A 26,304-nucleotide genomic window follows, 5' to 3' on the forward strand; every position below is an offset into this window, starting at 1 on the left:
TTATGGAGAATCTCTTATACAGTGGGTTAAAGTTATGTATAGTAACCCTAGCTGTAAAATAGTAAATACTGGCTACTTCCCAGAAAGTTTTAAACTGTCAAGAGGAGTAGAACAAGGTTGTCCACTACCGGCATATCTATTTATTATGGCCATCGAAATGTTAGCTATTAAAATCAGATCCAACTATATCAAGGGCCTAGAAATCCAGGGTTTAAAAACAAAGGTGTCATTGTAAACTGATGATTCATGTTTTCTTTTAAATCCACAGTTTGGATCCCTCCACAGCCTCATAGATGATCTAGATACTTGTTCTAACCTCTCTGGATTACAACCAAATTATGATAAGAGCTCTATATTATGTACAGTAGCTTGCGAAAGTATTCACCCCCTTGGCATTTGGTTTGAATCATTTTGATTTACACAACATGCCTACCACTTTGAAGATGCTAAAAAAAATAATTGCGAAACAAACAAGAAATAAGACAAAAAAACAGAACTTGAGCGTGCATAACTATTCACCCCTCCAAAAGTCAATACTTTGTAGATGCACCTTTTGCAGCAATTACAGCTGCAAGTCCCTTGGGGTATGTCTCTATAAGTGTAGCACATCTAGCCACTGGGATTTTTGCCCGTTCTTCAATGCAAAACTGCTCCAGCTCCTTCAAGTTGGATGGGTTCCGCTGGTGTACAGCAATCTTTAAGTCATACCACAGATTCTCAATTGGATTGAGGTCTGGGCTTTGACTCGGCCATTCCAAGACATTTAAATGTTTCCCCTTAAACCACTCGAGTGTTGCTTTAGCAGTATGCTTAGAGTCATTGTCCTGATGGAAGGTGAACCTCTGTCCCAGTCTCAAATCTCTGGAAGACTGAAACAGGTTTCCCTCAAGAATTCCCCTGTATTTAGCGTCATCCATTATTCCTTCAATTGTGACCAGTTTCCCAGTCCCTGCCGATGGAAAACATCCCCACAGCATGATGCTGCCACCACCATGCTTCACTGTGGAGATGGTGTTCTTGAGGTGATGAGAGGTGTTGGGATTGCGCCAGACAAAGCATTTTCCTTGATGGCCAAAAAGCTCAATTTTAGTCTCATCTGACTAGAGTACCTTCTTCCATATGTTTGGGGAGGCTCCCACATGCCTTTTGGTGAACACCAAACGTGTTTGCTTATTATTTTCTTTAAGCAATGGCTTTTTTCTGTCCACTCTTCCATAAAGCCCAGCTCTGTGGAGTGTATGGCTTAAAGTGGTCCTATGGACAGATACTCCAATCTCCGCTGTGGAGCTTTGCAGCTCCTTCAGGGTTATCTTTGGTCTCTTTGTTGCCGCTCTGATTGATGCCCTCCTTGCCTGGTCCGTGAGCTTTGGTGGGCGGCCCTCTCTTGGCAGGTTTTTTGTGGTGCCATATTCTTTCCATTTTTTAATCATGGATTTAATGGTGCTGCGTGGGATGTTCAAAGTTTTTGATATTTTTTTATAACCCAACCCTGATCTGTACTTCTCCACTACTTCGTCCCTGACCTGTTTGGAGAGCTCCTTGGTCTTCATGGTGGTGTTGCAGACCCTGGGGCCTTTCAGAACTGGCGTATATATACTAAGATCATGTGACAGATCATGTGACACTTAGATTGCACACAGGTGGACTTTATTTAACTAATTATGTGACTTCTGAAGGTAATTGGTTGCACCAGATCTTATTTAGGGGCTTCATAGCAAAGGGGGTGAATACACATGCACGCACCACTTTTCCATTTAAAAAAATTAAAAGTAATTTTTTTCATTTCACTTCACCAATTTGGACTATTTTGTGTATGTCCATTTCATGAAATCCAAAGAAAAATCTATCAAAATTACAGGTTGTAATGCAACAAAATAGGAAAACTGCGAACGTGGGTGTAACAGCCGTTGGTGGAAGAAGGTGAAGACCAAAGCGCAGTCTGGTACGTGTTCGTCATGTTTATTCGAAACTGAACACTAAAATGCAAAAACAACAAAGAGACAACCGAAACAGCTCCATCAGGTGCAACACACACTAAACAGAAATTAACTACACACACCACACAGGTGGGAAAAGGCTACCTAAGTATGGTTCTCAATCAGAGACAACGATAGACAGCTGCCTCTGATTGGGAACCATACCAGGCCAAACACATAGAAATGGAAAACATAGAAAAACAACATAGAATGCCCACCCCAACTCACGCCCTGACCAAACCAAAATAAAGACATAAAAAAGGTACTAAGGTCAGAACGTGACAGTGGGTGAATACTTTTGCAAGGCACTGTATTGGAACACTAAAAAAGACAACTTTTACATTACCACGTAGTTTACCAATAAACTGGTCTGACGGTGAAGTGGACATACTCTGTATTCATATCCTGATATAAATAAATGATATCACTACAATACATTTTAATAGAAAGCTAGCAAAAATAGTTAAGATCTTGCTACGGTGGAAAGGACAATATTTGTAGAAAAATCTATTCTACTTTTTAGTCATATCCCAGTTTACCTATTTGCTTAATGCCATGCCTACACCTAGCAACTTGTTTATTCAATTATATGAGGAGAAGAAAAAGAATCCACTTTATTTGGAATTGCAAGCCAGACAAAATTAGACGGGTCTATTTATATCATGAATATTAATTCGGAGGGCAGGAATGTTTAAATATTAAAGCATTAGACCTCTCACTAAAGGCTTCATTCGTCAAAAGTTATACTTAAATCCGAACTGGTTCTCTAGCAGATTGGTATGGAAGAGGCAAGTGGAAGGGGGAGAAAGTAAGGAACTTGTCTGTCGGCCCTGCATTAAAGACTAAAATTGGCTAAAGAAAATTGTGATAATTAAAAAAGTATACCAGTTTCATTAAAGGACCAAAAAATGGACAGCTGTGCCGTATAGATTGCAAAATAGTTGGGAAGCAGTTTTTGATGTACGCCATCCCATCTGGTTTGTGCTTAGTGGGACAATCATTTGTTTTTAAACAGGACAGTGACCCAACACACCTCCAGGCTGTTTAAAGGCTATTTGACCAAGAAGGAGAGTGATGAAGTGCTGCATCAGATGACCTGGCCTCCACAGTCACCCGACCTCAACCTATTTGAGATGGTTTGGGATGAGTTGGACTGCAGAGTGAAGTAAAAGCAACCAACAAGTGCTCAGCATATGTGGGAACTCCTTCAAGTCGGTTGGGAAAGCATTCCAGGTTAAACTGGTTGAGAGAATTCCAAGAGTGTGCAAAGTTGTCATCAAGGTGGCTACTTTGAAGAATCTCAAATATAAAATATATTTGGATTTGTTTAACACTTTTTTGGTTACTACATGATTCCATATGCGTTATTTCATAGTTTTGATGTCTTCACCATTATTCTACAACGTATAAACTAGTAAAAATAAAGAAATATCCTTGAATGGGTAGGTGTGTGCAAACTTTTCACTGGTACTATATATATTTACAAAAACATTTATGGAGGATTGGAAATGATGCAGTCAATTATATTGATGGAAGCCACAATCTATCTGCAATATTAAAGCTGATCTACCCCCTAATAAAAACGTATTTTTATTATGGCACTTATTGGTAGAAGGGTAAAAATAAAAAAGCAGACATTGAATATCCCTTTGAGCATGGTGAAGTTATTAATTACACTTTGGATGGTGTATCAATACACCCAGTCACTACAAATATACAGGTGTCCTTCCTAACTCAGTTGCCGGAGAAGAAGGAAACCGCTCAGCGTTTAATGGCTGTGATAGGAGAAAACTGAGGACTTATCAACAACATTGTAGTTACTCCACAATAATAATCTAAATGACAGATTGAAAAGAATGAAGCCTGAACAGAATAGAAATATTCCAAAACAAGCATCCTGTTTGCAATAAGGCACTAATGAAAAACTGCTAAAATTGTGGCAAAGAAATTAACTTTATGTCCTGAATACAAAGCGTTATGTTTTTGGCAAATCCAACACAACACAACACATCACTGAGTACCACTCTTCATATTTTCAAGCATGGTGGTGACTGCATCATGTTATAGGTATGTTTGTCATCTTCAAGGACTAAGGAGTTTTTTAGGATAAAAAGAAATGGAATAGAGCTAAGCACACCCAAAATCCTAGAGAAAAACCTGGTTCCGTTTGCTTTCCAATATACACTAGGAGACATTCACCTTTCAGCAGGACAATAGCCTAAAATACATTGCTAAATATATACTGGAGTTGCTTACCAAGATGACATTGAATGTTCCTTAGTGGCCTAATTACAGTTTTGACTTAAATTGGCTTGAAAATCTATGGCAAAACTTGAAAATTGCTGTCTTTTAATTACGTTTGCCAAAATGTCCAAATGTTTTCACTTTGTTATTGGGTATTGTGTGTAGATGGGTGAGAGAAAAAAATAAAAAAATAAAAATCTGTTTTGAATTCAGGCTGTAACACAGCAAATGTGTAATAAGTCCAGGGGTATGAATACTTTCTGAAGGCACTGTAGGATATTGAAACAACAAGCTCATCAAGGCCGTTGGGTTCCTCAATTCTCATTGCTCTGAAGGACATTGGGTACTTTGTATTAATGCAGCCCTATGTAACGAAGTGTGATGCCTTGCGTGGCGCTCCATTGCCCGTTTCCTAAATGGTCATCATTTCCTTTTGACATCAGACATAAGATGTAGGGCTCATTGAGCTAAGCGAAGGTTTCCGGATCAAGGATTTGAGGGTGTTCATTTATGCTAATCTGCAGAGTTGCAGTGTTAATTCACCCTTTTAACTGGCCTTATGTTCTTCGCTTTCCCTCTGAATTGAACATATGGTTCATTTCCTATACGGCTGATTTGTTAACTTATCATTTTGGCTTTCTTTTTTCCATGTCTTGCCCACCCTGCTCCTGTGCTGCCCCACAATATCAGGTAAGACAATTATCTTCTTACAGTCCAAAGCTGAAATATAACAAACGCACATCTTTCCGCGTCATTTACATTTACATTTAAGTCATTTAGCAGACGCTCTTATCCAGAGCGACTTACAAATTGGAAAGTTCATACATATTCATCCTGGTCCCCCCGTGGGGAATGAACCCACAACCCTGGCGTTGCAAGCGCCATGCTCTACCAACTGAGCCACACGGGACTCAGCGTCATGCAGTCTTTGTAATCAGCATTTTATACGGTAAAACATCTTGTACAGTATACCATCTCTGCTCTGAGCCATAATGATCCAAGTCAGAAAAACCTACAACATGTTAAAACACTGAACTGTGAGTGTGTTTTACCGTGTGCTATCTGTCTTATTACCGTGCGCTATCTGTCTCATGCACCTACTGGAAGGACTTCAACATAATCCATCAAGATCATTCCCTCACATTTTCATAATACACAAATGGGACAATGGAGGAGAGGGGGAATATGGGCTATAGTTACTCTGGTAGTGGCATGGGAGGGGGGTTGGATTGTGTAAAATCATCATCCCCCTCTTGTTGACTTATAAGGCCTGGGGGTTGGGGTTAGTTGTTCAAGAGCAGTCCAACAGTCCACCATTCTGTAGACCTAAAGAGTTCCATACAAGTTTTATCATGTCCTCTTTTATCATGTCCTCAGGGTACATGGGTAATGTAGTGCAACCAATGGTCCACTAACCAGGAAATATGTTCCTGTACTGTACTGTAGCTAGAGAGGGATTCAGTACATGCTTACGCTGGTGTTTGTCCTGTGCAGTACATTACAACAGACTTGCCCGTGTGTGTAGTGTATGTTGTCCTTATGTACTGTATGTTGGTTTGACATGAAAAGAGAAGGACAAAAGCTTCTCAGCGTCCTTGAGAGAAAGGATGAATTTCATCAGCGTTTACAGAGGCGCTAATCACAGCCTACAGAAGCATGTGCCTTAGTCATTGCTAATTCGCTAATAAATTACCTCACAGATGAAACATGGCGTTCGACCAGCACCATCAAACACACTTTGTTTGTTAACCAAACACGCTAAGTAAATGTTCGGTTAGCGCTTTATCGCGTTTGAAAATGTTCCCGTGAGGAAAGCACAACAACAACAAAAAAATGTGTCTCTTTTTATCATTGATTAATTTAATGCGACGGAGAGCGAGGCAGATTTGGAGATAAACTAGCGGTGTGTTAAATTTAGGTGACAATTAATGCAGCATATCACTTTGCTCAACACCGCAGCACATTAGGCTAATCCTCAGAGTCACAGCAGTTCCTGTAATGTTTGTTTAGCAAACCAAATCCCCCGGGGAGGCTAAACCAAAGAGTTTCTGACGGGGGGATTGGCATTCTGTTGTGAATTTTTAATGGGACATTTAGCGAGAAGGAATATTATAGTACATTGAGGGACTTTGCTTGTTTTGGACAGTGTGACATGGTGTGTGTGTGGGGGGTGGGGGGGGGGGGTTGTTGACATCCGTATTCGTATGGATCAATCTGAGAGGAAAGTGACTGAGGGGACAAAGTCTGTGTGTTTAGTGTGTGTGATGAGTGTTTTTACTGAGTGACTCACACCGCTCTTTGTGTGTCAATCTTAAGCGGCCCATCAACACAATCTCTCTCTCTATCCCTCTACCTCTCTCTTTTTTTCCATATTCCCTCCATCTTTCTAGAGTGCATTTCTATCCCCCTTCCTTTTCTTTCATCTCTCCCTCTGACTTTTCCTCCATTTTGACTCTCTCTCTCTCTCTCTCCCTTGCTCCACTTTCTCGCTCTCTCTCTCCCTCTCTCTTTCCCATTCCCGCTCTCCCCAAGCACACGACCACAGCCACACATCTGTTCAAATTGTCTGTGACACACAACAATTACAGTTGAAGTCGGAAGTTTGCATACACTTAGGTTGGAGTCATTAAAACTTGTTTTGTAACCACTCCACACATTTCTTGTTAACAAACTATAGTTTTGGCAAGTTGGTTAAGACATCTACTTTGTGCATGACACAAGTAATTTTTCCAACAGTTGTTTACAGACATATTCTTTCACAATTCCAGTGGGTCAGAAGTTTACATACACTAAGTTGACTGTGCCTTTAAACAGCTTGGGAAATTCCAGAAAATTATGTCATGGCTTTAGAAGCTTCTGATAGGCTAATTGACATCATTTGAGTCAATTGGAGGTGTACCTGTGGATGTATTTCAAGGCCTACCTTAAAACTCAGAGCCCCTTTTTTCCTGAAATCATGGGAAAATCTAAAAAAATCAGCCAAGACCTCAGAAAAAGTCTGGTTTATCCTTGGAATTTCCAAATGCCTGAAGGTACCACATTCATCGGTACAAACAATAGCACACAAGTATAAACACCATGGGACCACGCAGCTGTCATACCGCTCAGGAAGGAGATGCGCTCTGTCCCCTAGAGATGAACGTACTTTGGTGCGAAAAGTGAGAATCAATCCCAGGACAACAGCAAAGGACCTTGTGAAGATGCTGGAGGAAACAGGTACAACAGTATCTATATCCACAGTAAAACGAGTCCTATATCGACATAACCTGAAAGGCCGCTCAGCAAGGAAGAAGCCACTGCTCCAAAACCGCCATAAAAAAGGCAGACTACGGTTTGCAACTGCACATGGGGACAAAGATTGTACTTTTTGGAGAAATGTCCTCTGGTCTGATGAAACAAAACTGTTGGCCATAATGACCATCATTATGTTTGGAGGAAAAAGGGGGACGCTTGCAAGCCGAAGAACACCATGCCAACCGTGAAGCACGGGGGTGGCAGCATCATGTTGTGGGTGTGCTTTGCTGCAGGAGGGACTGTTGTACTTCACAAAATAGATGGCATCATGAGGGAGGGAAATTATGTGGATAGTCAGGAAGTTAAAGCTTAGTCGCAAATGGGTCTTCCAAATGGACAGTAACCCCAAGCATACTTACAAAGTTGTGGCAAAATGGCTTAAGGACAACGAAGTCAAGGTATTGGAGTGGCCATCACAAAGCCCTGACCTCAATCATATAGAAAATGTGTGGGCAGACCTGAAAAAGCATGTGTGAGCAAGGAGGCCTTGCAAGAAGGCCTTGACTTACACCAGCTCTGTCAGGAGGAGTGGGCCAAAATTCACACAACTTATTGTGGGAAGCTGGTGGAAGGCTACCTGAAACGTTTGACACAAGTTAAACAATTTAAAGGCAATGCTACCAAATACTAATTGAGTGTGTGTAAACATCTGACCCACTGGGAATGTGATGAAAGAAATAAAAGCTGAAATAAATCATTCTCTCTACTATTATTCTGACATTTCCCATTCTTAAAATAAAGTGGTGATCCTAACTGACCTAAGACAGGGATTTTTTACAAGGATTAAATGTCAGGAATTGTGAAAAAACGGAGTTGAAATGTATTTGGCTAAGGTGTATGTAAACTTCCGACGTCAACTGTATGTCGCCCATGTAAGGTGGAAAACAACACAATAACGACAACAGCACCTGCAAAAACCTGCAGGCTTCCCATTACGGCTAATGGCTATGAGTTTCTGTGGTGATCCGTGCTTCAAATGAACACATTGATAAATGTTTCTGGAGGCACTCAAAGGGACAGTTACATTCTGCCACATTAACAGGCACATTCAGTGAGAGACTGGTGGCGCCTGGAGAAGTGTCTCTCGTTTCTCCCTGCATCTCAATGTACACATACTAGCGGAGCATTTAGTATGCTCAAAATAAACGGTCTGTAATGTTGTGCTTGCTGTCATGACAGCTGCGGGATGTGTAGAAAGAGGCTGAATATCTACATATGAGTGGACAAAACATTAGGAACACCTTCCTACTATTGTGTTGCACGCCCTGGACCTCAAGGTGTTAAAAGCGTTCCACAGGGATGCTGGCCTATGTTGACTCTTATACTTCCCACATTTGTGTCAAGTTGGCTAGATCAAATCAAATCAACCTGCTCCACTACAGGCCCGTCGATGAGAATGGGGGTGTGCTCGGTCCTCCTTGTCCTGTTGTCCACAATCATCTCCTTTGTCTTGATCACGTTGAGGGAGAGGTTGTTGTCTTTGCACCACACGGTCAGGTCTCTGACCTCCTCCCTATAGGCTGTCTCATCGTTGTCGGTGATCAGGCCTACCATTGTTGTGTCATCTGCAAACTTAATGATGGTGTTGGAATCTTGCCTGGCCGTGCAGTCATGCGTGAACAGGGAGTACAGGAGGGGTCTGAGCATGCACCCATGAGGTGCCCCTGTGTTGAGGATCAGAGTGGCAGATGTGTTGTTACCTACCCTTACCACCTGGGGGCGGCCCGTCAGGAAGTCCAGGATCCAGTTCCAGAGCGAGGTGTTTAGTCCCTGTCCTTAGCTTAGTGATGAGCTTTGAGGGCACTATGATGTTGAACGCTGAGCTGTAGTCAATGAGTAGCATTCTCACATTGGTGCTCCTTTTGTCCAGGTGTGAAAGGGCAGTGTGGAGTGTAATAGAGATTGCATCATCTGTGGATCTGTTGGTGCGGTATGCAAATTGGAGTGGGTCTAGGGTTTCTGGGATAATGGTGTTGATGTGAGCCATGACCAACTTTTCAAAGCATTTCATGGCTACAGATGTGAGTGCTACGGGTCGTTCGTCATTTAGGCTGGTTACTTTAGTGTTCTTTGGCAAAGAGACTATGGTGGTCTGCTTGAAACATGTTGGTATTACAGACTAAGACAGGGAGAGGTTGAAAATGTCAGTGAAGTCACTTGCCAGTTGGTCAGCGCATGCTCGGAGTACACGTCCTGATAATCAGTCTTGCCCTGCGGCCTTGTGAATGTTGACCTGTTTAAAGGTCTTACTCACATCGGCTGCGGAGAGCCTGATCACAGCCGTCCAGGACAGCTGATGCTCTCATGCATGTTTCAATGTTACTTGCCTCGAAGCAAGCATAGATGTCATTTAGCTCATCTGGTAGGCTCGTGTCACTGGGCAGCTCTCAGCTGTGCTTCCCTTTGTAGTCTGTAATGGTTTGCAAGCCCTGCCACATCCGATGAGCGTCAACGCCGGTGTAGTACGATTTGATCTTAGTCCTGTATTGAAGCTTTCCTGTTTGATAGTTCGTCAGGGGGAATAGCAGGATTTCTTGTAAGCTTCCGGGTTAGAGTCCTGCTCCTTGAAAGCGGCAGCTCTTACCTTATAGCTCAGTGCGAATGTTGCCTGTAATCCATGGCTTCTGGTTGGGGAATGTACGTACAGTCACTGTGGGGACGACGTCCTCAATACACTTATTAATAAAGCCAGTGACTGATGTGGTGTGCTCCTCAATGCTATCTGAAAAATCCCGGAATATATTCCAGTCTCTGCTAGCAAAACAGTCCTGTAGTTTAGCATCTGCTTCATCTGACGACTTTTATATAGATCGAGTCACTGGTGCTTAGTGCTTTAATTTTTGCTTGTAAGCAGGAATCAGGAGGATATAATTATGGTCAGATTTGCGAAATGGAGGGCGAAGGAGAGCTTTGTACGCGTGTGGAGTAAAGGTGGTCTAGAGTTTTTTTTTCTCTGGTTGCATATTTAACATGCTGATAGAAATTAGGTAAAACTGATTTTAGTTTCCCTGCATTAAAGTCCCCGGCAACTAGGAGCGGCACCTTTGGATGAGCATTTTCCTGTTTGCTTATGGCGGTATACAGCTCATTGAGTGCGGTTTTTGTGCCAGCATCGGTCTGTGGTGGTATGTAGACAGCTACGAAAAATACAGATGAAAACTCTCTAGGCTTATAGTGTGGTCTACAGCTTATCATGAGATACTCTACCTCAGGCGAGCAAAACCTTGAGACTTCCTTAGATATCGTGCACCAGCTTTTGTTTACATATATGCATAGGCCCCTGCCCCATGTCTTACCAAAGGCTGCTGTTCTATCTTGCCGATAGAGTGTATAACCCGCCAGCTGTATGTTATTAATGTCGTCGTTCAGCCATGACTTGGTGAAACATAATGTCTTGTTGGTAGGATATACGTGCTTTCAGTTCGTCCCATTTATTTTTCCAGTGATTGAACGTTACCTAGCAGGACGGATGGCAAAGGCAGATTAGCCACTCGTCGCCTGGTCCTCACAAAGCACCCTTGATCTCTTTCCACTAAATCTTTGTTTCCTTCTCGAGGGAATGACGGGGATGAGGGCCTGTTCATGTGTTTGTAGTATATCCTTCCCGTCCCACTCATTAAAGAAAAACTCTTCGTCCAATTCGAGGTGAGTTATGCTGTTCTGATGTCCAGAAGCGCTCTTCGGTCATAAGAGACAGTAGCAGCAACGTTATGTACAAAACAAGTTATGAACAATGCGAAAAAACAAACAAAATGGTTGGGTAAGAACCAATAAGATGGAAGCCATCCCCTCCAGTGCCATCAATGGTATACTACCCAAAGAACGTCCTTTGGGTAGTGCACCATTCTTGATACACACAGGAAACTGTTGAGCGTGAAAAACCCAGCAGCGTTGCAGTTCTTGACACTCTCAAAACGGTGCACCTGGCACCTACTACCATACCCCATTCAAAGCCACTTAAATATTTTATCTTGCCCATTCACCTTCTATATGGCACACATATCCAATAAATGTCTCAAGGCTTAAAAATCCTTCTTTAACCTGTCTCCTCCCCTTCATCTACTCTGATTGAAGTGGATTTAAGTTACATGAATAAGGGATCACCTGGATTCTCTATGCAAAGTCAGTACCTACATGTACATATTACCTCAATTACCCCGACTAAACGGTTCCTCTGCACATTGACTCTGTCCCGGTACCCCCTGTATATAGCCTCGCTATTGTTATTTTACTGCTGCTCTTTAATTATTTGTTACTTTTATTTCTTATTTTTTAATAATCAATTTTTTACATAACACGTGTTTTTCTTATTAAGGTCTTGTAGGCATTGTAAGCATTTCACTGTCAGGTCTACCTGTTGTATTCGGTGCATGTGACAAATAACATTTGATTTGATTCACCTGGTCAGTCTATGTCATGGAAAGAGCATGTTTTGTACACTCAGTGTACATACTTAAACAAATGTGTACTTTATATAGAGTACATTGTCCTTTTCATTGGCTTCTCACTGTGTAGACATGTACACTAAACAACCAGTGGCGATTTTAGCATGTACATTTTGGTGAGGCAAACAAAAACTATTTGGGGGGTTGCATGCCAGCAAAGCCACAACACAGAACAAAACTAAACAATACATGAATTGCACTATAACGGTGACAAATGGTGCCCACAAACAGTTAGGGTCTACATAAAGCTGTCCCAACAGCAGAGTCCCAACAGCAGTCCCAACACCTTACCACACCTGGCTATCAGCGGAGCCTTGTCTGGCAGCGAAACAGTTCATTCAGACTCATTTACTGCCTTTTAAAAAAACATAGCTGATATGGCTGACTTGCTTAAACAAATGTGGTTTCTACTGACAATTGAGATGTACAAACTATTGCATGAGGGGATGACAAGCGGATAAGAGGCAATCCGTAATTTCGATTAAGACATTAATGAGCGAGCTAGGACGGATGTAGTCAATATAATTATTTGTTCAGCACTTTTGAAATGTACAGCGACAGAATTCAGGACATGGGCCATTCTTACAGTGTTCTCCCTGTACACCAAGGCAGAAATGTAGGATAAATAAAGTGGGCATATAAGCAGACAATGAAAGCTGTTACAATATTCAATGATTACATTTCTCTAAAACAGGTTATAGGCTACATGTGCACCACCAAGTCAGAACAGTAGGTGAAATTAAGAGGGGATAATAGACCAAATTATTAGGGTGAGGCATATTTTGTCATCAAACTTTGTTATCAATGTCTGGAATTCTCTGGATTTATGTTGCTTTCAAGACAACTGGGAACTCGGTAAAAAAAAGGTTGAATCATGATGACATCAGTGATGTTCAGGACGTAGCTCTAGAAAGAGGCCCGAGTTCCCGATTTACAATTCCAAGTTGGATGACCGTTCAAAACGTATTTTCCCAGTCAGAGCTCATTTTCCCCAATTGTCTTGAAATCACTGAAGTCAGATTTAACAGTTATTTTGAGCGCAGCAGAAATCATGCTGGATTGACAGCAGGGCCCATGTTAAATGTTTATAATTTAAACTTGGAAAAGAGACGCTTAAACCCAGACTTGGGACCACACAGCCACTCCACTGAATAGCAGGCTAATGATTGCTTTGCAATTATTGCAGTTAGCCACTGATTCCTTCCAAACCACTCATTGTTGAATTTGCGATTTTCAACTTGTTGTGTAAAGTTTATGCCCAATGGCTGATGAGCACCGATACGTTTTATCTATAATTTATTTTCATTATTTCTCTTCGTATGACAAGGATTTAAAAGGATTTGCCAGTAGATTGTCGACTTGATTCATGAGGATGACTGCTAGCTAAGATTGGGCACTTCTAATGTAACTCTATGGCAGCACCTAAGGGGCTTGAATTATAATTGTTTTTGCAAAGAATGTGGGGCTCACTGTAAACAACCCAGTGAAGTGGGTGAAGAGAGAGAGGGAGAGAGAGTGGAGGACCCATCATAGCTGACAGGAGAGTAACAGCGTTTTCTCTCCGATACCAATTACACTCCCAGCAGGTGATGATCACTAGGCCAATAATCCCTTTCCCTCCCTCCTCCTTCCATCCGTCTTCTCCCCAATCTTTAATTATGCGCCCCCCACTGGCCAGAAGTGGTACAGTGTCCCCTCTCTAAGCACAAGAAGGCACCAGCAATGTGTGTGTGTGTGTGTGTTTGTTTTAGGTCAGGGATATGACTGTTTGTTAACCCTTGTAAAAAAAAAACATGAACAAATTTTCAGACACATGTGAACACATCATTTCACGTGAATGTATTTATGAAATTTTACGTCAGACACGTGGTTTTCGGACACTTGTGAAGTTTCACATGTGTTTATCCTAGTGAAAAAAAAATTCCCCAAGTGACATATTTTTCACATGGTTATTTGCACCACTCCAAGCTACATCTGGTCTCCCATCCAGGGACTGACAAGGACTAACCCTGCTTAGCTTCAGAGGCAAATGTTGCTGGAATGAATGTGCTAAAGTTCACAACTAGAAAGAAGGCAGTGAAAGCAAAGGCCAGGGTAACATAAGCAAAGATAGGGAAATTGAATTAAAGAGGGAGTTTTTTTGTTTACTTGCGTTATCATAAAAAATGTTTCACTGAAATTTTTATATTTTTTGCCATTTACAATTGATTTGCTTTTGCATTTAAAAATAATTTCCTTGCAATATTTTGTTTTGCTATCAATACCTTTAGGGTTTTTTTTTGCTTTCAATATCATTATTTTTGCTTGCAATACTAAGAATTTTGTTCTAAACTTCAGAAGTTTTGCTTGATATTGATGGCACAAAAGTAACTCACTAGAGGATTGCACCATTTAATGAAACTATTAAAGTTGCTTAAATCAGAAATCCTTAATTAAAACATTAACAAGGTGTACCCCCCACAACAGTTTTGGTAAAAACCTGAGGGATGGGGCTGGAGAAATGCAACCACTGTAACGAAGACACAGGGAGTCAGGAAGCAGGTGCAGTCGGTAAATTTAATATCAACAAACATACAATACAAGAACAAGAGTAGCGTCTGAACATGAACACAGAAACAATACTGCCTGATGGGTGATACAGTGGAGTGCTAGATAAAGGGGAAGTAATCAGGAGAGTGATGAGGCGCAGGTGTGCGTAATGATGATTGCCAGGACCAGTGGTTAGCAGACTGGAAACGTCGAGTAGACGTGACAGTACCCCCTCCCTGGAGGGGGAGGAGGACGGCCCCGAGGGCGAGGAGCGGGGTGGTCCGGTTTGGCAAAGGTGGAAATTTCGGATGATGTTGAGATTGAGAATGTCGACCACCGGAACCCAACACCGCTCCTCTGGACCATACCCCTCCAAGTCTACCAGGTACTGGAGCCGACCCCCACTACATCGGGGTCTGACGTAATAGGTGGGGCTTCCCTCGATGTCTAGGGAGGTGGAGTGGTGTCTTGGGGGACGGCATCAGCCAGGGAATCAGGAACCACCGGCCTGAGGAGGGAAACGTGAAAAGAGGGTGAGATCCGGTAGTTAGTGGGGAGCTGTAATCGGTATGTTACCTCATTGATCCTCCGGAGGACTTTGAATGACCCAACAAACCGAGGGGTCAGCTTCTGGCAGGGCAGGCGGAGCGGGAGATTCCTGGTGGAGAGCCAGACGCGAACACCAGGATGGAACACCCCTCGTCCACCACAGGAGCGTCTGTCTGGCTTGAGTCCACTGAGCCAGGGCCAGCTGTTACCTCAGTACGCACTGGAAGAGAGACATCCTGGTGGAGGAGTGACGAAGTGAGATCTGGACACACTCCCCCTGTCGGTCCTCCCTCTCCAGAGCCTGGTTGATGTCCACGTCTCAAAGCATGGGGGCAACAATTCGGGAAGGCGGAATGGTCTTCGATAGCCAAGTTAACAAACAGATTACCGACCATTTCGAATCCCACCGTACCTTCTCCGCTATGCAATCTGGTTTCAGAGCTGGTCATAGGTGCACCTCAGCCACGCTCAAGGTCCTGAACGACATCATAACCGCCATCGATAAGAGACATTACTGTGCAGCCGTATTCATCGACCTGGCCAAGGCTTTCGACTCTGTCAATCACCACATTCTTATTGGCAGACTCAACAGCCTTGGTTTCTCAAATGATTGCCTCGCCTGGTTTACCAACTACTTCTCTGATAGAATTCAGTGTGTCAAATCGGAGGGCCTGTTGTCCGGACCTCTGGCAGTCTCTATGGGGGTGCAACAGGGTTCAATTCTCGGGCCGACTCTCTTCTCTGTATACATCAATGATGTCACTCTTGCTGCTGGTGATTCTCTGATCCACCTCTACGCAGACGACACCATTCTGTATACTTCTGGCCGTTCTTTGGACACTGTGTTAACTAACCTCCAGACGAGCTTCAATGCCATACAACTCTCCTTCCGTGGCCTCCAACTGCTCTTAAATGCAAGTAAAAGTAAGTGCATGCTATTCAATCGATCACTGCCCGCACCTGCCCGCCCGTCCAGCATCACTACTCTGGACGGCTCTGACTTAGAATACGTGGACAACTACAAATACCTAGGTGTCTGGTTAGACTGTAAACTCTCTTTCCAGACTCACATTAAGCATCTCCAATCCAAAATTAAATCTAGAATCGGCTTCCTATATCGCAACAAAGAATCCTTCACTCATGCTGCCAAACAAACCCTCGTAAAACTGACCATCCTACCGATCCTCGACTTCAGCGATGTCATCTATAAAGTAGCCTCCAACACTCTACTCAACAAATTGGATGCAGTCTATCACAGTGCCATCCGTTTTGTCACCAAAGCCCCATACACTACCCACCACTGCGACCTGTACACTCTCGATGGTTGGCCCTCGCTTCATACTCGTTGCCAAACCCACTGGCTACAGGTTATCTACAAGTCTCTGCTATGTAAAGCCCCGCCTTATCTCAGCTCACTGGTCACCATAGCAGCACCCACTCGTAGTACGCGCTCCAGCAGGTATATCTCACTGGTCACCCCCAAAGCCAATTCCTACTTTGGTCGCCTTTCCTTCCAGTTCTCTGCTGCCAATGACTGAAACGAACTGCAAAAATCACTGAAGCTGGAGACTCATATCTCCCTTACTAGCTTTAAGCACCAGCTGTCAGAGCAGCTCACAGATCACTGCACCTGTACATAGCCCATCTGTAAACAGCCCATCTATCTACCTCATCCCCATACTGTATTTATTTATTTTTCTTGCTCCTTTGCACCCCAGTATCTCTACTTGCACATTCATCTTCTGCACATCTACCATTCCAGTGTTTTACTTGCTATAGTGTAATTACTTCGCCACCATTAACTATTTATTGCCTTAACTCCCTTATCTTAACTCATTTCCACTCACTGTATATAGACTTTTTGTTTTATTTTTTTCTACTGTATTACTGACTATGTTTTGTTTATTCCATGTGTAACTCTGTGTTGTTGTATGTGTCGAATTGCTATGCTTTATCTTGGCCAGGTCGCAGTTGCAAATGAGAACTTGTTCTCAACTAGCCTACCTGGTAAATAAAGGTGATTTTTTTTATTTTTATTAAATGATGGGTGCACTCAGGACAGTGACCTCTCCTGAATCGTGGATATGGGACAGGGCATCGGCTTTGATGTTCTTTGGACCTGGGCGGTATGACAGAGTGAAGTTGAATCTAATATCGAAAAGGGCCCACTTTCCTTGGCGCGGGTTCAGCCGCCTCGCTGTCCGTATGTACTCCATGTTCCGATAGTCGGTGAGGATGAGAAATGGGTCCTTGGCACCCTCCAGCCAGTGTCCCCACTCCTCTAGTGCCAACTTCACCACCAGGAGCTCCCGGACGCCAACGTCATAGTTCCTCTCTGCAGAAGAGTAATATGGATAAGTAGGAGAGTAATATTATAGTAATATGCACATGGATAATATTTTTATGGGTTACCTTGACGTTGTGACAGGACAGCCCCCAGGACAGCCCCCATGCCCACCTACACCACGAAGGGCAGCGTAGGATCTGGGTGTTTCAGCATCGGGCGGCAGTGAAACGGCCCTTCAGTAGGCGGAAGGCCTCATCGGCTCCACACCAACTTACAGGGGCCACTCGTGAGGAGAGGCGATGGAGCTGAAGTTCTTATTAAAGTGGCGGTAGAAGTTGGCAAACACCAAAAACCATTGTAGTCTCTTTATGGTGGTTGGGACTGGCCATGACCTGACTGCCTCGACCTTCCTTTCATCCATAACCACTCCCTGTGGGCTGATCCGGTATCCTAGGAAAGAGACAGCGGCCTGGTGGAACTGGCACTTCTCTGCGTTTAGGTACAGGTGGTTCTCCAGGAGGCATTCTAGGACTACCCGGACGATTTGATCCTCCAAGGTGGCCGAGTAGGTCAGGATGTCATTGATATACACCACCACCTGATGCCCAAGCATGTCCCGGAACACTTCATTCACGGATGCATGGAACACCGACGCAGCATTGGCTAATCCATAGGGCATCACCAAGTACTCGTAGTGCCCAGACATCTTGCTGAAGGCCGTCTTCCAGTCATCTCCCTCCCGGATGCGGATCAGATTGTAGGCGTTCGGTACTTGGTGGTGATGAAATTGAGACCTCTGTAGTCGATGCAAGAACGTAGACCACCCTCCTTCTTGGCCACGAAGTACAAGCCTGCCGACGCAGGGGAGGTGGATGTGCGGATGAAACGCTGTTGGAGAGCCTCCTAGATGTACTCCTCCGTAGCCTTGGTTTCAGCCACCAACAGGGGGTAAACGCGGCGGCGTAGAGTCTGTAAGCAGGCCGATGGCACAGTCCCAGGGGCAATGAGGAGGGAGACAGGTAGCGCGGGTCCTGGAGGAAACCTCCCGGAGATCCTGGTAAACCTCAGAGATGTCGGCCTGGAGGGACTCTCAACAACAGGACTCTCAAACAACGTGGAACCACAGGGTAAGGGAAAGCAGGTCTTCCGACATCCGGGTGTCCAGGCAGTAATCTCCATCCTCAACCAGGAGATGGTGGGGTCGTAGCGTTTGCGCCTCAGGAGGCTGAGGATGAATGTGTGTACGGGTGCCTTGATGAGGAAGGCAAGGCTTTCTTGGTGCAGGGATCCCACGGTGATGGTGAGTGGTGCTGTGATGTATGTGATTGTCCCAGATCCTAGTGTTCGATGATCCAGCGCTTGAACCGGAAACAGAGAGGAGAGCGGGTATGAGGTTAAGGGATGAAGCAAGGGCCTGGTCATTAAAATTCCCTGCGGCACCAGAATCCACTATAGCTGTAGAAACAAGTTAGTGAAATCTGTACTAAAATGGAATACTCACGCCTACCCCAGGAGACGGATGATCACGGGGCCGTCTCAGCCTCGGGGAGGCGTGTGGCCCCGGCCTCCATAGTTCAGGTTTTGAATCAGAATGGTCAACGAGTGGTGCAGCGGTCTAAGGCACTGCATCTCAGTACTAGACGTGTCACTACAGACACCCTGGTTCGAATCCAGGCTGTATCACAACTGGCTGTGATTGGCAGTCCTATAGGGCGATGCACAATTGGCCCAGTGTGGTCCAGCTTTGGCCGGTGTAGACCGTCATTGTAAATAAGAATTTGTTCTTAACTGACTTGCCTAGTTAAATAAAGGTTCAATTAAAACGAAGAAGGGTGATGGGGTACCGACACTCCTGAAGAAGGTCATCTGGACGGATGGCCATCGCAATGAGGGTGTCGTCTCGGCATGCCAACCCTGTCTGGACCTCTTCGCGCAATCCTCTTCTGAGTAAGTACAGAAGATGAGGGCATACTCCGCAGCGGGCTGGCCATCCTGTCGTAGTTGGAGTAGGCGCTCACCCCCCTCTCTGCCCTCCGGTTGATGATCGAAGACTCCTCTGAACAGGGCCATGAACCTCTCATAGGAACCCAGCTCCTCCTCTCCTCTCCCCCAGACGGCTTTGTCCCACTCCAACGCCCGCCCGGTCAGCAGGGAAATAACCGTAGTAACCTTGGACCTCTCGTGGTGGGGGCTCCTATCTGATAATTGAAATGGAGGGAGGACTGGACATGGCATTTGGATGGAGTCCAGTCATATTTGTCCGGGAGGGACAAACGGGCATTGCTAACCTGGGCGGACTGCTGAATGGACTGAAATGCTGGCTCGCTGAGTCGACTCATGGTAGAGGATCCTCCGCTCATGGTTGCCAGGTGTGTGTAATGATGGGTTGCCAGGTGTGTGTAATGATGGGTTGCCAGGATCAGTGGTTAATAGACCGGTGATGTCGAGCACCGGAGTGGGGAAGCGGAAGTAGTCGCGACAACTATGCCATGGATGCAAGGACTGACCAGCCATGATATCAAAATTATAGTTTTACCCATGTTTTTAGGTTACAGTGTTTGTTTACATTTACTTTATTTACAAAAAAATGTCTTACATGTGAAACGGCAAATTAGATTTTCACGTGATTGATTTCAGATGTGAAATTGCAATTCACATGTGAGGTGAATTTTCTTATTCTCCTCACATGTGAGCAGATGGTGTTAACATGTGAATTCTAAATTGAGTATGTGAAAATATGGTTGAAACTACAAATGTGACATTTTTGTAAGGGTGTGTGTGTGTGTGTGTGTGTGTGTGTGTGTGTGTGTGTGTGTGTGTGTGTGTGTGTGTGTGTGTGTGTGTGTGTGTGTGTGTGTGTGTGTGTGTGTGTGTGTGTGTGTGTGTGTGTAATTTGTCTTGCATGTAATAGAAATGACTGTGTGTGGTAGTCTCACATCCGCATTGTATTTTCTTTACTGTATTAAAGGCCACAAAGAAGTACAGAATGTGAATGTAACTTGTAGGCCTAAAAATCACTTTCCAATGAATGTAATTGATTCTGAATTAGACCGCTTTACCCAGCATTCCATGTGTTTACCCACCATTCCATCCTTTACCCAGCATTCCTTTCTTCCGTTGTGGTGGTGGTTGGCCGGCACCGGTGCCAGGAAACCTTGTAGACTCCCCTTGACTGGGCCAGGATGTAGTGCCAAGGCCCTAGTCTACAGTAGCTATCGACTGACTACACCCAGCTCTCATGTTTAAAGACCTGGCTCTACTCTCTCACCCTCTGTGTCTCTGTCTCTCTTAGGGACACACGCACACACACACAGAGACATACAGTATGCTTTCTCAGACTCTGTATCAAACACTTTTCTTTCTGTGTTCGCTTTCAACACATTCACTCACAAGTGCACGCACAGAGATGCACGGACGCATACTTAATTTTGTTCTCTCTCTCGCTCTCGCTCTCGCTCTCTCTCTCTCTCTCTCTCTCTCTCTCTCTCTCTATCTCTATCTCTGTATCCCCTCTCCCTCTCTCCCATCTCTCTGGTGTAGTTGTGTATAATGTAGTTTGGAGTGGTTGTGCGTGGGAGAGACAGCAGCAGTGAGAGTGGCAAGCAGCAAGTTAGAGAGTTGGCTGGTGTTCTTATGAGCTGGTTTGATTCTTGGCCCAGTCCTGTTCTAACATGGGGGATCTGGTCAGTCAAGGAGAAACATTGCTCAACTCTGTACTCCATACTCTGCCCAGAACTAGAGCAGCATAGGATAGTGAATTAGTACACTAGTAATCCTCAGCAAGTAATTTTTTTGTATATATATTAGTTTTACATATTTAAAATGTACAATTGCAGCATTGTTTTTTAATTTTTATAATTATATTTATTCTACAAAGCACAGCTCCAAACCCCCTCCCCACCTACCCCAATCCCACTCTCCTTTCCATGCCATGGATTTTTGAAATAAAAAATACTATTAATATACAGTAGGGTGCATACAATTGTATCATGGTTAAGAATACAGTGAATGTCTTTATGTCATAAATGAGACAGTGAATATACTATGTTTATGGCCTATAAGTAGAAAATACACATCTGCACACATTTTGTTATTTTTATAAAACAGACTAATAGTATTTTAAATAAGAAATAGCAATAAATAATAGCAATAATAATAATCATTGAAAAAAAATTAATAATAATAATAAAGAAACAGAAAAGCAAGAAGAGAGTAGATACGAGTGAGAAGAAATTGTTCAGGTAATCGTACTTGTCATGTCAGAAAGAATAGTATAGTATCAACTTCCAGACGCAGTCTAAGGTCAACATCTTTAAAGTGAATGGGAGAAATCATAAAGGTTACATTTGACATATTAAAGTGTGGTAATTGTTCAATCAGCAGGAAGGGTAGAGAGATCTTCATAGAACCTGTATGTTGATCCTTAGTAAAATGTTTTTTTTTTTACGTCACATCTAATAAAGGGATACACGAAACAAGTACGGAACAAGTGTGTAGGCATGTAGTGTGTGTGTGTGTGTGTGTGTGTGTGTGTGTGTGTGTGTGTGTGTGTGTGTGTGTGTGTGTGTGTGTGTGTGTGTGTGTGTGTGTGTGTGTGTGTGTGTGTGTGTGTGTGTGTGTGTGTGTGTGTGTGTGTGTGTGTGTGTGTAAGTGTGTAAGTGTGTGTAAGTGTAAGTGTGTGTAAGTGTGTGCGTGAGTAAGTGATTGATTGACTTTATTAAAAAATGTTTTAAATACATACATAAGGGCGTTCCAGCCGGTGACGCCTCCACATACAATTTAAGAAAATCATCAAGGATAACACAATACAGCTTGAAAGCTTATTTCCATTGTGGTCCTTTTGAAGAGGGAAGAAGGAAGGGGGAATGCAACAAGGTTAAGCGGCAATAGTAGTGGCAACAGACTATGACAGACACAATTGTTGTTTGATTCATGAGACAATTAGTACAATTCCCTTTCCTAATAAACAACTATGGACAGGTACGGCTCCCTTGTCTCACATACCCATAATATCGAAAACAATCAATCCTTAATATATAGAAGACAAGTGTGTGTGTGTGTGTGTGTGTGTGTCTTTGTGTGTGTCTTTGTGACATAGGCCTACCTAGTTTGACGACATAAAAGCGTTGAAACATCATAGACACACACGGTCTTTGTTGAGTTCAGAAGTCCAACGGTGCTGGTTGAATGAGACCCTTTCTGAACCCTTTCTTTAATGGCTTCTCTCTGTCAAGTCCCACTCTGTGACCATTGTCAATCAGGAGTGGTAAGATGTGTAGGCAACAGGGACGCTAGGTTAGGCTAGGTGAGGGGGTCACAGGGCCTAAAATCGCGCCATACCCCTGGAGAGATGGGAGACAATGGAGTATTATAGGCGATGTAGTACAGACAGGGACGAGACAAACAAAGGAAAGTTATCATGGTTACTGACCCGCGGTTAGCATCTCACTCTGGCTCTGAAGCGAACCTTGTTCTCCTCAGTACTCGTCTCTGGTTGAAGTCACTCCTTTGAATCAGCAAAGACATTACTGGGACTTGGACCACACTGGGACAGCTCCATGTCCCAAACTGCTCTACTGGAAATCTCTTCATGCCCCACGTTGACAATGTCTTGAAACAGAAAGAGAGTGAAACCACATCTACTTAAATAGAGAAAATAGACATGAGAGTTCAACGCTAAATTGAGATATTACAATGAAATTCCCGCTTTTATGGATATCTTACTTTGAATGTGTGATTTGTTTGTTTGTTGACAGTGGAATCCATAAGGATTATATTTGTTGTTAGAGCTACGGTAGATACCACACAGTACTCACGAGCAGGGCTGGTATCGTAGTGTAGCCAGGCCTTGTTTGCTGTTCCTAACAACCCTCTCCCATGACAATGCAGCTTTTTCTCGTCTGTTCTTTTTCCCCTCCAATCACGTCGGCTCCCCGCACCCGCTCGGCAACGGTCCCGTTAGCGCTGTAATCAATAACCGACAAAGTGGCCGACCATCCAGAAGGGTTCAGCCCTGAATGAAGATAATTATTGAAGGAAGGGGGAGAACAGAACGGAACAGAATCTGTAAAAGGAGTGTTGTTCCTGGTTGAACAGTAGTCAGGGCTGAGTCACTGCAACCCTTGACCTCCTTTGTCACGGTCAACCTCAGGGTCAGTGTCATAATCAAAGAGGCTATTCATGTTCATATAGACTAAACATATGGGTTTATAAGGGCTACAGTGATATCCGCTCTGTGGTCAGTTGTATAAAGTTAGAGGGCCTTGGTTTGTCCCTGGTTGAGTAAATGAACGCCTTATTGTGAGTTCATATTCTCAAATTGATATCATAAGCATATATCAAGAACTTCATACAACTATTCCATGCTAATCCATCCAAAACAGCAGCGATATTGTTCATCCCAGTAACTAGGATGTGTACACATAAGAAATAGCTGCCGTTTTAACTTCTATGTGCATCGTCTCTTAATATCAGTCTATAACACGAGACACTATCACTGATCTAAAGGGCCAACGTTATTCCCGAGCATCTTCCTGATGTAGGCTTACAAATGTAAAGCCGCAAAGACAGTGTTCTATTTATCATCATCCTCCCCCAAAACAATCGGACTCAACTTTCTTAACAAGATTTGCATGGATTACAGAAAAAAACGACAGAAAAAAAGAGAAGAGTGGAGCATGTTTATATTGTTTATAGGCACATGGGATGCCTGAATTGCACGCCTGATTGGGGACCGATGCAAATTGCAATGATCCCCGGCTTGCCTCCGTTGCGCGTTGGAAGAAATACAATCAGATTTGATACGCATACGAATGATTTAGAGAATCACAGAAGGTGTACCAAGGTGGGTTAACATTGTGAGAAAACAAGCTGTGTGTGTTAGTTTGTGTGGTGATCCATGTCATGTTGCTTCATAGCTGAAATAATCGTTTCACTAATACCTGTATGCAAAAACTGATGCATAGCAATGATACCATGTTGATGCATCAAAATAATGGTTATTTCTTGAACCATTTGATATTGTATCGTTCTTTTGTAATAGGCGGTATGTGTCTCTGTTAGATAAGGATATTTTTACCATTTCAATCTGCTGGCCTGCATGCTGCTGATCCTATATACTGTATGAAGATGACAAGATGGGGATGGTCGCCCTGTTGCTAGCTCCCAACCAACTATTTTAGTGTTATTTTTTACTTTATTTGATCAGAAAGTTTCTAGTAGTATTTCCTATGACCGAAAAGCACTTTTGTAAATCAGATCGGAGATTACTCACCACAAATTTGACTTTCCGGAGCTGGATCCTTTGTCTGGGTTACCCGAAGCAGTTCCATTCATCACGTGAGCCCTTTTTCCAAAAAGATGCCACTGGAGAAGGGAAAGACGAGCTGGGGTACCAGTCCAGTGAAGGAAACGGGTAAACCACTCTCTGCTTCATAGTATATTACTTGCTAATGTACAGTCTCTGGACAATAAACTTTCTGTGCTCAGAGCGCGGATTTCCTACCAGAGAGATAGGAGAGGCTGTAACGTAATCTGCCTTACAGAGACATGGATGTCAGGGGAGGTGCCTGATCAGGCTATTCAGCCTGCAGGATTTTCCGCACATCAGGGACAATTTACTTTGCGTAAAATACAAAGGCGATGGAGTATGTTTCATGATCAACAACTTATGGTGTGGTTTTAGGAATGTACAAACCCATAAGAGTTTCTGACCCTGGAATTCCTCACGATCAAATGCCTACCCCATTATCTCCGGAGAGAATTCACAGATGTTTGAATCACGGCTGTCTACATCCCCCACAAGCCGACACCACACTGGTACTCTAAAGAATTACACAGGACCTTGAACAAACTGGAAACAGCATATCCCGAGGCCGCATTTGTTGAAGCTGGGGACTTTCACAATGGGCATTTAAGGAGAATTCTCCTGAAATTCCATCAACACATCTCTTGGCCCAGAATTACATTGGACCATTGTTATTCTCCATTCCAAGACGGATACAAAGCCCCCCCTTTGGCAAATCAGACCACACCTCCATTATGCTCCTCCCCGCCTATAGGCAGAAATTAAAACAGGAGGCACCCGTGGTAAGGCCTGTTCAATGCTTCTTTGACCAATCGGAATCCATGCTACAGGACTGTTAGGATTTGTTCTGGGCCGCCGGCTGCCTCTGGGAATAATATCGCCGAATACACCGACTGTCTTTGGGTTAATCAGGAAGTGCATGGAGAATGTTTTTCCTACAGTGACAATTAGAACATACCCAAACCAAAAACCGTGGATGGCAACAAAGTGTATACCACCTCATTTGTGACCCGATTCAAGAAGCTAGGCATACAGTATGTCGCACATCACTATTTCAGAGGAGAGGCATTTGAACGTTTTTTATTTATCAAAATGTCTACTGGAACATGTGAACTTTCATGTGCCTTAATAACAAATGTGTATGCCAATTGTTAAATTACGAGCCTAGTTGGTTTAGAGACGGAAAAAAGACAGGACCTTCTCGCTAGCCAGGATTGGCTGAGATAATGGCGAGAAATTAGTTTGGATTGATCTGCCATGTATCACGCTTCTGTCTATAACATGAGCTGCTCAGTATGTGTAGATAACCCATGCTACCGTGGCTTTTTAAAATATATAACAATTCAGGCATAGAGATCTACAAAAGTGTTGCTATAGCTCTCAACAACATTGCTGCCCAAAATTGATCAGGCGCTATTGCCAAAGATCACTGGGAAAAAGTTGCGATGGGCTACTTTTCTGCAGGTCAGTGTGAACCGTAGTGACTTGAAACAACAACGGACCAAACAATCTGTAGCTAGCTACAAACCAAACAGAAAAGACATGCTGCCGTGAAGCATTCATCCATGTTTACGGGTAAGAGTCTAGCTACATTTTCAGATATTATACGTTTCTAATTTTGGCAGAAAGTTGTTTTCATTGCAAGTTAAAGCGTACTGTTTGCTAGCTAGCGAA

At 43.5% G+C, this 26,304-nt stretch overlaps 1 protein-coding gene and 1 long non-coding RNA gene across 7 annotated transcripts in view; one reads left to right on the forward strand and one right to left on the reverse strand.

Moving 5' to 3' along the window:
• LOC139561876 (VPS10 domain-containing receptor SorCS2-like) overlaps nt 1–26,304 on the forward strand; it is a 336,538-nt gene that overhangs the window by 218,633 nt on the left and 91,601 nt on the right. The gene's annotated exons all lie outside the window — the stretch shown is intronic.
• On the reverse strand, nt 21,989–24,850 carry LOC139561877 (uncharacterized). Its single transcript, XR_011672235.1, has 4 exons — nt 24,598–24,850; nt 23,141–23,337; nt 22,756–22,934; nt 21,989–22,666 (listed from the first exon to the last, which is right to left on the reverse strand). It is a non-coding gene; the product is annotated as an uncharacterized lncRNA (long non-coding RNA).

This window comes from Salvelinus alpinus, chromosome 31 (genome assembly GCF_045679555.1).
Source record: "Salvelinus alpinus chromosome 31, SLU_Salpinus.1, whole genome shotgun sequence".
Classification (NCBI taxonomy): Eukaryota; Metazoa; Chordata; class Actinopteri; order Salmoniformes; family Salmonidae; genus Salvelinus; species Salvelinus alpinus.